Below are 12,278 nucleotides of genomic sequence, written 5' to 3'. Positions count from 1 at the left end.
CTTTACTTTGTTTACGTGAGACATAGAGACAGACAGAGAGTTCCATTGCTGGTTCACTCCCCAAAGCCCACAATGGCCAGCGCTGTGTCAGGCCAAAGCCGGAAGCCAGAAGCTCAATCTGAGTCTCCCATGTGGTGTCAGGAACCCAAGGACTTGAGCCATCGCCTGCTGCTTCCCAGGGGGTGCATGGGAAGGGAGCTGGGAGGGGGAGTAGAGCTGCAGGTGAAGCCCAGGCACTCTGCTATGGGATACAGGCCTTCACCACCACTCAAACACTGGGCCCAGTGCTGTTTTTCACAGGAGCCATGTTTTACCCTCTCACAGCTCGTCTTCGTTCCCCTGGACAGGAACTCGAGGCAGAGCAGGTGGCCGATAAGGGGATGTGATCCTGGGATTCCAAAGCCCAGGCGACCGCCCCCTTACAGGTGCCAACCATGGCGGAAAAGCCCAGAGGCCAGGCCTGAGGGGAGAAGCGCACTGCCAGGCGCCTTGTCTGTTAACATCTGGGTGCCTGATAGGTTTGTCAAGCTGTGCGCTGGAAAGGAAGTGGACCCATTCCTAGCGTGGGGCGCAGAATCCGGAAGGGAGCCTCAGGGAGGATCTTGGGGTCTGGGAGACTGCGGACTGGGGGAGGGAAAGGTTGAGAACAGGGAAGGCTGGGGCCGGCGTGGCGGAGTGGGTAAGTGCAGTGCCGCCATCTTGGCTCCTGGCTTCAGATCAGCCCAGCTGTGGCCGTTGTGGCCATTTGGGAAGGGAACCAGCAGATGGAAGATCTCTCTCTCTCTCTCTCTCTCTCTCTCTCTCTCTTTCTGCCTATCTGTAACTCTGCCTTTCAAATAAATGAATAAATCTTGGGGCCAGTGCTGTAGCACAGAGGGTTAAAATCCTGGCCTGCAGTGCTGGCATCCCACGGGGGCGCTGGTTTGAGTCCCAGCTGCTCCATTTCTGATCCAGCTCTCTGCTATGGCCTGGGAATGAAGCAGAAGATGGCCCAAGTGCTTAGGCCCCTGCACCCCCATGGGAGACCTGGAAGAAGCTCCTGGATCCTGGCTTCGGTTCAGCCCAGCTGTGGCCATTGCAGCCATTTGGGGAATGACCTCTCTCTCTTCTCTCTCTCTCTCTCTCTCTCTCTCTCTCTGCCTCTGCCTCACTGTAACACTGCCTTTCAAATAAATACATCTTTAAAAAAAATAAGATAAACCTCAAGTACTAGTTAAATATTTACATACTTATCTATTTAGAGACCAAGAAACTCAGTGTATTTTGCAATGATTTTTTTAATTATTGATTCTGTGAGGGCTCACTGTGAATGCTGAAGCTTGGATGACTGTTATTACTTTTGAGGACTTTAGTTCTGACTGTTTCGTTGGACTGTAATAAAAATAAACCCAAACAAATGGGAAAGAATTCACATTTTTTTCCCTGACATTGTTTTTTTTTTCTTTTTTCTTTTTCTTTTTTGTTTCTTTTTATTTTTCTTTTCTTATTTCCCTGACATTGTTGATTTGGAAAAATACGATTTTTAAGATTCTTTTAGCCGGCGCCGTGGCTTAACAGGCTAATCCTCTGCCTTGCAGTGACGGCACACCGGGTTCTAGTCCCGGTTGGGGTGCCGGATTCTATCCCGGTTGCCCCTCTTCCAGGCCAGCTCTCTGCTGTGGCCCAAGTGCTTGGGCCCTGCACCCGCATGGGAGACCAGGAGAAGCACCTGGCTCCTGGCTTCAGATCAGCACGAAGCGCTGGCCGCGGCGAACATTGGTTGGTGAACCAACGGCAAAAAGGAAGACCTTTCTGTCTCTCTCTCACTATCCACTCTGCCTGTCAAAAAAAAAAAAAAAAAAGATTCTTTTAATTTCAGGTGTAAATGTTGCTAACTAAGCTGGCATTATAAATGATTTCATCTTTGCTGAGGTCACTTGACAATTGCTTGCTGAGAGTTATGCACCATTTTGGAAAATTGTGTCCCAGCGAAGTCACCAAAGGCTCTGCACTGCGGCTGTCGCGCCGTTACGGTGGCTCAAGCCTTCTCTTCTCTTTGTACCTGATTTCTTCCCAAAAGGATTGTAGTGACCACAAGGAGTGACGTCCTCAGATTACGCTTGAGACCTGCGTTCTTTCCTGACCTCTCAAGTCTGGCTTTCTCCACTGATGGAACAAACTGACTTTTGTCTTCTGACTTGTGGTCTCATTTAAACACAGCTGATGGCCCCTGAAGATCCCAGCCGCATGGGCCTGCCCACTCGGAAGTCAACGCTGAGCTGTGTTTGCCAAGCCTCCTGATTCACAGAGCAGCGGGTAGAGCTCCAAGAAGAACTGAGGGTGCCGGCAAGTTTGCACCCCCAGCTTCCCCGAGTAGGGAGGGGAGACTGCATTTGGCTACGCTGAGATGTGTCGGCCAGATGCCACCACACCAGGCATCCGTGCTGCAGGGTGGGTAGGAGAGCAGCTTTGGGGTCAGACAATGCGGAAGGGGAATGAGCTCAGCAAACTGAGGTCCCAAGGCTCAGTTATCCCAACCTGTACAATGGGTTGTCTGAGGCTCCCTGATGGGTATTTCCCAAGCACCCCCAGCTTGGTGCATGGTGGAGGCCTTTCTCTTCCCGGTGAGTCAGGTTCTTTCCTGTGTTCTTAGGGGCGTCATCTAGCTTAAGTTCTCCTTCCACGGTGACCCCTACAGAACCCTCAGTAGATATGTACCAGACTTAGAAATCTAAAGATTTATTCATTAAAAAAGGCAACAATCAGAATGGGCATGGTGGCACAGTAGGTTAAGTTGCCACGTGGGACACCCACATCCCCTATTGGGGTGTCTGGTTCTAGTCCCTGCTGCTCCTTTTCCAATCCAGCTCCCTGCTAATGCGCCTGGGAAGGCAGTGGATGATGACCTTGGTGCTTGGGTCCTGGTCACATACCTGGGAGACCCCGATGGAGTTCTTGGGTCTTGGCTTCACCTTTGCCTTTCATATAAATAAATCTTAAAAAGTTAACAAACAAAAAAAGGCAACAATAACTTGTCCCTGGGATCTGTTTGAGCAATTTTTTTCAAGAAAAGGCAATTTCCAGGGGCCAGCATTGTGGCACAGAAGGTAAAGCCTGCAACTCTGGCACTGGTTTATGTCCCAGCTGTGTCACTTCAAATCCGGCTCCCTGCTAATGGCCTAGGAAAAGCAGGGGAAGATGACCGAAGTACTTGGACCCCTGCCACCCTCATGGAAGACCTGAAAGAAGCTCCTGCCTCCTGGCTTTGGCCTGGCCCAGCCCTGGCCATTGTGACCACTGGGGACGTGAACCTGCGGATGGGAGATCTCTAGCTGTCTCTCTGTCTCTCTCTAATTGCCTTTCAAATAAGTAAGTAAATCTTGAAGAAGGAGAAGTTTCCCTTTACCCTGTTGAATGAAGGGCCATGCGTGTTGCTCAGAGCACCATTGCTGCTCCACCTGCCTTACACACAGGCTTCCCGGGAATGTGGGGAGCACTTGGGAACCTGGCTTTGCACTACTTCTGTCTGCTCAGTAGGCAAGCGTTCGCAGCACCTCCCCACGCGTCCATTTTCTGCAGGAAGCTTGCAGCAAGTCCAGGGAGCTCGCCCAGTGCGCCACTGGCAGATTGTCAAAGGCAGCTTCGGTCCTCTTCTAAATTTCCAAAGATGGACACTCTGGGAACCTTTATGTTTGTTCCTTTTCTCTCTCTCTCTCTCTCTCTCTCTCTCTCTCTCTTTAATAGCTCTATAGAATGATTTTCCTCTGGGACACTTCTTCTCCCCCCACCCCCAGGCTACTTCTTATTCTTTTTAAGATGTATTTATTTGGCCGGTGCCATGGCTCACTAGGCTAATCCTCTGCCTGTGGTGCTGGTACTCTGGGTTCTAGTCCTGGTTGGGGCGCCGGATTCTCTCCCAGTTGCTGTTCTTCCGGTCCAGCTCTCTGCTGTGGCCCAGGAGGGCAGTGGAGGATGGCCCAAGTGCTTGGGCCCTGCAGCTGCATGTGAGACCAGGAGGAAGCCCCTGGCTCCTGGCTTCGGATCGGCACACTGGCTGTAGCAGCCATTTGGGGGGTGAACCAACGGAAGGAAGACCTTTCTCTTTGTTTTTCTCTCACACTGTCTAACTCTACCTGTTTAAAAAAAAAAAAAAAAGATGTATTTATTTGAAAGGCAGAGCAACAGAGAAAAAAAGGAGAGAGAAAGAGAGAGAGAGAGCAAGATATCTTATATCTGGCAGTTCATCCTATAAATGGCTGCAGCAGCCAGGGCTGGGCCAGGGCAAAGCCAGGAGCCAAAAATTCCATACAGGTCTCCCATGGGGGTGGCAAGAGGCCATGTACTTAGGCCATGATCTGCTCCTTCCCAGGCATACTATCAGGGAACTGGATCAGAAGCAAAAATGTGGGGTCGGCATCCTGACTCTGCTGGTTAAGCCACTGCCCGTGACGCCATCCCATATAAGCGAGAACGGTTTGAGTTCTGGCTGCTCTGCCTCCAGTCCAGCTCCCTACTAATGGAAAAAGCAGTGGAAAAGCAGTGGAAGATGGCCCAAGTCCTTGGACCCCCACCACCCACTAGGGAGACCCCAGTGGAGTTCCAGGCTCTTGGCTTCAGCCCGGCCCAAGCTCCAGGGGTTTCGGCCACTGGGGAGTGAACCGGCACTGGTTCTCTCGCTGGTTCTACCTCTGTCCCTGCAATTCTGCCTTTCAAACAAAGAAGTGAATCAGGAGAAGAAGGGGAAGCAGTACAAGCAGGCCCCGGTGATCGGGCGCTGGCTTCTGTCACAAGGCAAGGGAATTAGAAAGGACAGCAAGAAGCCTCTTCCTGCTCCGGCCCTTTTTCCGTTGCTTCACCCCCAAAGTGGCCGCTACGGCAGGCATGTTGCGGCCAGCGCGCTGCGCCAGTCCAAAGCCAGGAGCCAGGTGCTTCCTCCTGGTCTCCCGTATGCCACTATTCTCACCACTTCCTCACACCGTGACAGCAGGCTGTGTGCCCCTGGTGCCCGGGCTGTAAGCATGCCCAGCCTTCTCTCTCGGGTTCTGTGTGGAGCAGTTACTCTCATTCTTTGGTTTATAGCAACATCAGTAGCCCTAGTTTCGAGACGCTTGGGTTATTTCCAATCCTGTTATGACCGACCATGTCATGACAGATAAGCCTGTGTCTGGCATTTCATGCCGGTTATCTGTAGGACAAAGTCCTGGAGGTGGGATTACCAAGTCGAAGGAGTTCCTGCGTGTCCCGTCTCAAGGCTCAGACATCTAAATCCAGGGATCAGAGGAGAGCGAAGCCGGCTACTCAATGTGTGGTCCAAAGATTGGCGCCTGTCTCTGGAGGAGATAGGGCAGAAACCGATGGCGGGGAGAAGATCTAGAACAACTTTACCTTGTGACGTCCAAAAGCATGAGTGTTCTTAAAGTAGTTTTTATGGACGTTATCAGTCTGTGAAGACTCCAAAGAGGAAAAACTGCTTATGTCTGTGCAAAGTATGTTTTAAATAACAGGTTAAAAAAATCCATGTTTCCAAAGGTCTGAGCAGCTTCTATATTAGTGTGAGATTTCCTTTCAAAGAGTTTCAAATCTAGGAAAGTTCGTCATCCACACATCTAAAAGAGTTGTAGAAAAATAGAACTATCCTACAACAGCAAAGGATAAAACAGGGAGCGGGCATTCAGTCTCCCAGTGAAGGCCCCTGTGTCCCACATCAGAGCACCGGGCGCCCAGTGCTCTGCCAGTGCAGCCCCTAAGAGGCAACAGCGATGGCTCACGCAGCTGGGCTCCTGTCACCCGTGTGGGAGACCGGGTCCAGCTCCCGGCTTTGGCCCAGTTCTGCCACAGCTGTTGTGGGCATCAGGGTAGTGACCCAGCAGATGGTAGCTCTGTCTGTCTGATAAACAATTTTTAATTTAATAAAAGAAAAAAACCTAAAATTAGTCTAACCAGAAAGTAAAAAGATGTTTCAATCATGTAACAGCAATGTTGTGGGTAAAAATAAATTGGGGTGTGAGAGATAGATCTTCCAAGCATACAGGAGAACTGTGTGAGGGAAGGAGAGCCTCTCCCAGAAGGAACACGACACAGGGTGTGGTGAGGTCTCACCCCAGAGATCTGAACTCTGCGGCTGAAAATCAGAGCGTCAGCCTGTCGCCAGGACACGGGCTCCAGAGAGTTGGGAGTCGGTGTTAGCTGGAATCTGGATGTGTAGGAAAAAACGTTAGAAGTTCTGTTTATGTCGCATCATATTATCCTTTTATTTAAAAAAAAAAGATTTTGTTTATTTTTAAGGCAAAGTGACAGAGAGAGGGAGAGAGACAGAGAGAGATCTTCATCTGCTGGTTCACTCCCCAAATGGCAGCAACAGCCAGGGCTGGGCCAGGTTGAAGCCAGGAGCCTCGAGCTCCATCTGGGTCTCCCGTGTGAGAGACAGGGACCCGAGTACTTGGGTCATCCTCTGGTGCATTAACAGGAAGCTGGATTGGAAGGAGGGCAGCTGGGACTTGAACTGGCACTCGGATATGAGCTGCCTGCTCCGCCGGCCCCTAATCATATCCTTTAATGTGCATTTTATTTTGCAATGTATATCATCTGTTGGTACGGAGGTATATACACAATTTAAATAAATACATATACTGGAAATGCAGGTGCACTTTGTTGATTGTGAAAGGTACGAAATCAACGATGCTGAAACGCCACCGGACAGAAGCAGAAGGGCTCAAAGGGCAGGAGAGGGCTTTGCCGGTCACCACGGCAGCCCCAGCAGCGCCTGCCACAGCGAACACAGAGGGATTATGCGGGCTCCGCTGTGCCTTGAACACGGTGCCCCAGCGAGGCCCAGGCCCCCGCGGTACGGCTGTGAATGCAGGGACTCCTCAGAGGGGCAGGAAGGAGCACCCTGCAGCTGTCCGGCCACGGACATCTTATCCAGACGTCGTATCTCTACCTGCTAGAGTTGCAAGGCAAATCCCAAACCGGCTGTGAACCCAGCCACGTGGCGTCAGCACTGACTCTCGCTCCACCTGCCCTTCTTTTAGCATTCACGCTGGAAGTCGCCGGCTTGATAAGGCGCTGGGAGTCATGACTCAGCCCAGGAGAGCAAGTCGCTCCGGTCTTTTGACCTTACCCTGGGTCTTGGCGTGGGCCCCTTGTTAGTGACGCTCTGCCACGCTCCAGGAGTTCTGAATGCTTGACCTTTCCCTGAAGTGCGAACCAGATCTGAAACAAGAATGGCAGAGCTGGGATCGGCGGCATATTATTCCCAGCCTGAATGCCCGGTGACAGCGGTGCCAAGGACCGCGGAGCTTTGTATGGAAATCCATGGTATTTTCTACGCTCTGTTGGTCCAGTGTATACCTGTCTGTGACCCCCCCACACACACACACACACTCACCGGGGCGCCTCTCACCAGCACTGAGCCAGGATCCATGTCGCATGCCCAGATCCTAGGGTGCCCAGTGCATGTTTGTACCAAGGAAGGAATATGTGGACCCCTTACCAGGGGACTTCAAAAAACTCATGGAGAGGGACAGCCACATGGCACAGTGGTTAGTCACCGCTTGGAACACCCATGTTCCACGCCGGATGGAGTCCCTGCTTTGAACTCCCTGCCAATGCACTCCGGGAGGCAGCAGGCGATGGCGCAAAGAGCTGTGTCCCTGCTCCCCACGTGGGAGACCTGGATGGCGTTCCAGGCTCCTGGGGCATTTGGGGGGTGAACCAGCACACAGAATATCTCTCTGCCTTTCAAATAAAAATAAATTAAAAATGTTTGATATGCTCACGTAAGTGGACAATAGGCCTATGGAGACATAGTCAACATCATTACTCAGGAAGTGGACATTAAAACCACGATGTGTTACTACTACCGACCTCCCAGAATCATTGAAGGCTGTGGATGTGGACTACCTGGGTCCTGCGTCAGGGCAGGTGGGGATTTGAACAGCAGCAGCCATGGCGATGTCCACTAAAGCCAGACTACTCCTGGGTAGTCCACCAATGGGAACACGAAGAAATACCTACAGAAATATGTGTGTGAGACTGTTGAGTCATAACTGCCCAGAGACAGTGGAGTGGGTGATAAGTTGTGGCATTTATTGTACGATAAAAACCAACAGTAACACCCATGAGGAATCTTCAGCCGTATGCGACAGTGTGGCTGAGCCCCATAAATAATGTTGAGCAGCAAAACCTAGACAGGAAAGAGTAAATGCTGTCTGGTTCAGCTTTTAGAATCAACACAAAGCAAAAAACCGGACACAGTTCCATCTATGCTGGTAGCAGTCGGGATCATGGCTCCCCTTGGGAGACGTACTTACTAGAAGGGACACAAGGGGGCGCTCTGGCAGTGCTGTTTGTTGACCTGGGTGCTGGTTACAGGTGTGCCACTGTGAGATGTGTATGCACCACATTTATCAGGTTTTCCGAATGTTATCCCACTGCAAAGCATTTTTTAAAATAAGGTGGATGAGCTCGGTACAGCATTTTCCAAAAGATGTATTTACCTCTTCGAAAGGCAGCATTACAGAGAGAGAAAGTGGGGAGATCTGCTGGTTCACTCCTCAGATGGCCACAATGGCCAGAGCAGAGCCAGGCTGAAGCCAGGAGCCAAGAATTCCATCCGGGTCTCCCACATGCGTACAGGGACCCCTGCACTTCGGCCATCTTCTGCAGCTTTCCCAGGCACAGTAGCAGGGAGCTGGATCACAAGTGGAGCAGCCAGGACTCAAACCAGCACTCATGTGGGATGCCAGCATCCTAGGAGGCGTTTTAACCTGTTGCACAATGCTGGCCCCTCAGTGCCGCATTTTTCACTTCTTTTTCCAGCTTGCACTGCACTGGAATAACGGCTGCTGCCATTGTGCCTGGCTCTAAGCCAAGAGCCCTCCACATGTCCTCTGCTGTCCCCTCCGGCATCTTCAGGCAGTCACACAGGGGAGAGGCTGAGGCCCCAAGACGCCAGCAACTTGCCGGGGTCACCAGTCCTCTGCGGGCTGCAGTCAGGGCCTGGGCAGGTGTTGAGCACTGGGCTCTCCTGTCGCAACTCGAACCCCAAGGAGGGCTCGGTGTGTGGAGAGGGGCTTTCTCTGGCTGACCCCCACCCCCACCCCACAGGGTGGCTCTGACCCTCTCCTCGATGCTTGCCCTCCCTTTGTCACTTGCAGAATGCTCCTCTGGCTCTAAGACACTGTTTTTCTTTTCTTTCTTTTTTTTTTTTTGACAGGCAGAGTGGACAGTGAGAGAGAGAGACAGAGAGAAAGGTCTTCCTTTGCCATTGGTTCACCCTCCAATGGCTGCCGCGGTTGGCATGCTGCAGCCGGCGCACTGCGCTGATCCGATGGCAGGAGCCAGGGGCTTCTCCTGGTCTCCCATGGGGTGCAGGACCCAAGCACTTGGGCCATCCTCCACTGCACTCCCTGGCCACAGCAGAGAGCTGGCCTGGAAGAGGGGCAACCGGGACAGAATCCGGTGCCCCGACCGGGACTAGAACCCGGTGTGCTGGCGCCACAAGGCGGAGGATTAGCCTAGTGAGCCGCGGCGCCAGCCTTTTTCTTTCTTTTCTTTTTTTTTTTTTTTTGACAGGCAGAGTGGATAGTGTGAGAGAGAGACAGAGAGAAAGGTCTTCCTTTTTGCCGTTGGTTCACCCTCCAATGGCCGCTGCGGCCAGCGCATCGTGCTGATCCGAAGCAAGGAGCCAGGTGCTTCTTCTGGTCTCCCATGCAGGTGCAGGGCCCAAGGATTTGGGCCATCCTCCACTGCCTTCCCGGGCCATAGCAGAGAGCTGGCCTGGAAGAGGGACAACCGGGACAGAATCCGGCGCCCCAACCAGGACTAGAACCCGGTGTGCCGGCGCCGCAAGGCGAAGGATTAGCCTGTTAAGCCACGGCGCCGGCAAGACACTGTTTTTCACACACACACACACATACACACATATTCTATTTGAATGGCAGAAGTTACTCAAAATAGCCAGGGCTGGGCTAGGTCAAAGCCAGGAGCCAGGAACTCCATTTGGATCTCTCATGTGAGTGGCTGGAACCCAAGCACTTGGGTTATCATCTGCTGCCTCCCAGGCACATTAACGAGAAGCTGGATCAGAAGCAGGGGCAGCCAGGCCTCCAGCCAGGGCTTCAACCAACGCTCTGATACGGGATGCCAGTGTCACAGGTGGCGGCTCTGCCCACTACGCCACAATGCGTACCTGTTTATTTCTCTTCCCATGCTCCTGTGTCTTCCCATATCTTTGAGTGTTAGATACTAGTCTTCACTGACTGTATATCAGATTACACTTTTAAGTGCACTTAGCATTTGTGGAAGAATTTCTAATATTACCCCACTTGGAATTTTTTTATTTTGTTTTAAAATTTGTCATTATTTGTCTTCATTTTATTTGGAAAGCAAAGTGAGATCTTCCAGTTACTGTTTTACTCTCCAAGTGCTTGCAACAAACAGCCAGGGCTGGGCCAGGCCCAATCCAGGTCTCCCACATGGGTGGCAGAGACCCCAGGTATTTGGGCCATCACCTGCTGCCTCCCAGGGCGCACATCAGAGGAAAGTGGATCAGAAGCAAAATGGGGACTCGAGTCAGGCACTCTGATATGGGATGCAGGTATCCCGAGCACCGTCTTCACTGTTGTGCCAAATGCCCACCCTATCCATAGTTTCAAAAGCTAGGTAAGGGGGGCACTGTGGCATAGCAGGTGCTAGCATCCCATGTGGGCGCCAGTTTGAGTCCCAGCTGCTCCACTTCCAATCCAGCTCTATTATGGCCTGGGAAAGCAGTGGAGGATGGCCCAAGTCCTTGGGCCCCTGCACCCACCTGGGAGACCCAGAAGTTCCTGGATCCTGGCTTTGGCCTGGCCCAGCCCTGGCCGTTGCACACATTTGGGGAGTAAACCAGTGGATGGAAGACCTCTCGCTCTCTCTCTGCCTCTCTCTGTCTCTCTCTCTCTCTAACTCTGCCTTTCAAATGAATAAATAAATCTCAAAAAAAATAATAAAGCTAGTAAATTAGAGTTCTTAAGAGTTATTTCTGGCCGGCGCCGTGGCTCAACAGGCTAATCCTCCGCATAGCGGCGCCAGCACACCAGGTTCTAGTCCCGGTCAGGGCGCCGGATTCTGTCCCGGTTGCCCCCCCAACTCTTTGCTGTGGCCCGGGAGTACAGTGGAGAATGGCCCAAGTGCTTGGGCCCTGCACCCCATGGGAGACCAGGATAGGCACCTGGCTCCTGGCTTCGGATCAGCGCAGTGTGCCAGTCACGGCGGCCATTGGAGGGTGAACCAACGGTAAAGGAAGACCTTTCTCTCTGTCTCTCTGCCTGTCCACTCTGCCTGTCAAAAAAATAAAATAAAATAAGAGTTATTTCTAAAACACATAAACATACTAAATTAATTGATGTCCATAAAATGGGTTGGGGTTCTGGAAGCTAAAGGAATTCCCCGATTCCCTGCTTTCATGGCTTCAGGTGGGGTCTAGTGTGGCCATGTTACAGCTTGGACATTTGGCACCGTGCTTAGGGTGCCCACATCCCATACCGGAGTGCCTGGGCCTGGGTTCAGGTCAGGCTCTGGTCCTCGGTCCAGCTTCCTACTGATGTGCACCCTAGGAGGCAGCAGGTGACGGCTCAACTAGGTGGGGTCCCTGTCACCCATGCGGGAGACCTGGATTAAGTTCCCAACTCCTGGCTTGGGACTATCCTACTGTAAAGTGCATTTGGGGGAGTGAATCAGGGGATGAATGTTCTCTCTCTCTAATTATCTAATAATCTAAAAGGTCATTTTTAATATCAGAAATCTATGACCAGTGAACAGCCTGAGTCTGAACAGTTCCTCCCATGTTCTTTGTGGGGTACAGAGAACCTGCAAAGTCAGGGTGGGAAGTTAGGGTCTTGGAAGCCTAGCAGGTGCTGACTTCCATTCTGTGCAGACGCTGTGCCCTCAATGTGTGCGTGAGCGCAGGGCCTGCCAAGGCAGCCTCTCTGTGTGAATCCGGCACACTGAAAACGAGTGGTGCCAGGCCAGACATAGTCCACGGTGAGTGAGTGCTGGTGGGAGGAGGTGACAGGTCAGCTCCATCCGTTAATAATTGCAAAGTTATTCAAAAGCTTTGCTGAAGCACCCATTAAAAATTAAAATTTAAAACATTCCAAAAAAAATTGGACAGTCAAAAAAAACCACGTTACTAATAGAAAACAAAGAGTAATTAAACAAGAATTCATTATAAAAAGAATTTATTAAACACACCGATAGATTGCATCTGAGGATTTGGTTGAAAAGCCGCCGGGACTTTGAAAACAGAAGTCCAGTCA

The sequence above is a fragment of the Lepus europaeus genome, chromosome 17 (assembly GCF_033115175.1).
Source record: "Lepus europaeus isolate LE1 chromosome 17, mLepTim1.pri, whole genome shotgun sequence".
NCBI classification, from domain to species: Eukaryota; Metazoa; Chordata; class Mammalia; order Lagomorpha; family Leporidae; genus Lepus; species Lepus europaeus.
This window is presented reverse-complemented; position numbering follows the sequence as displayed.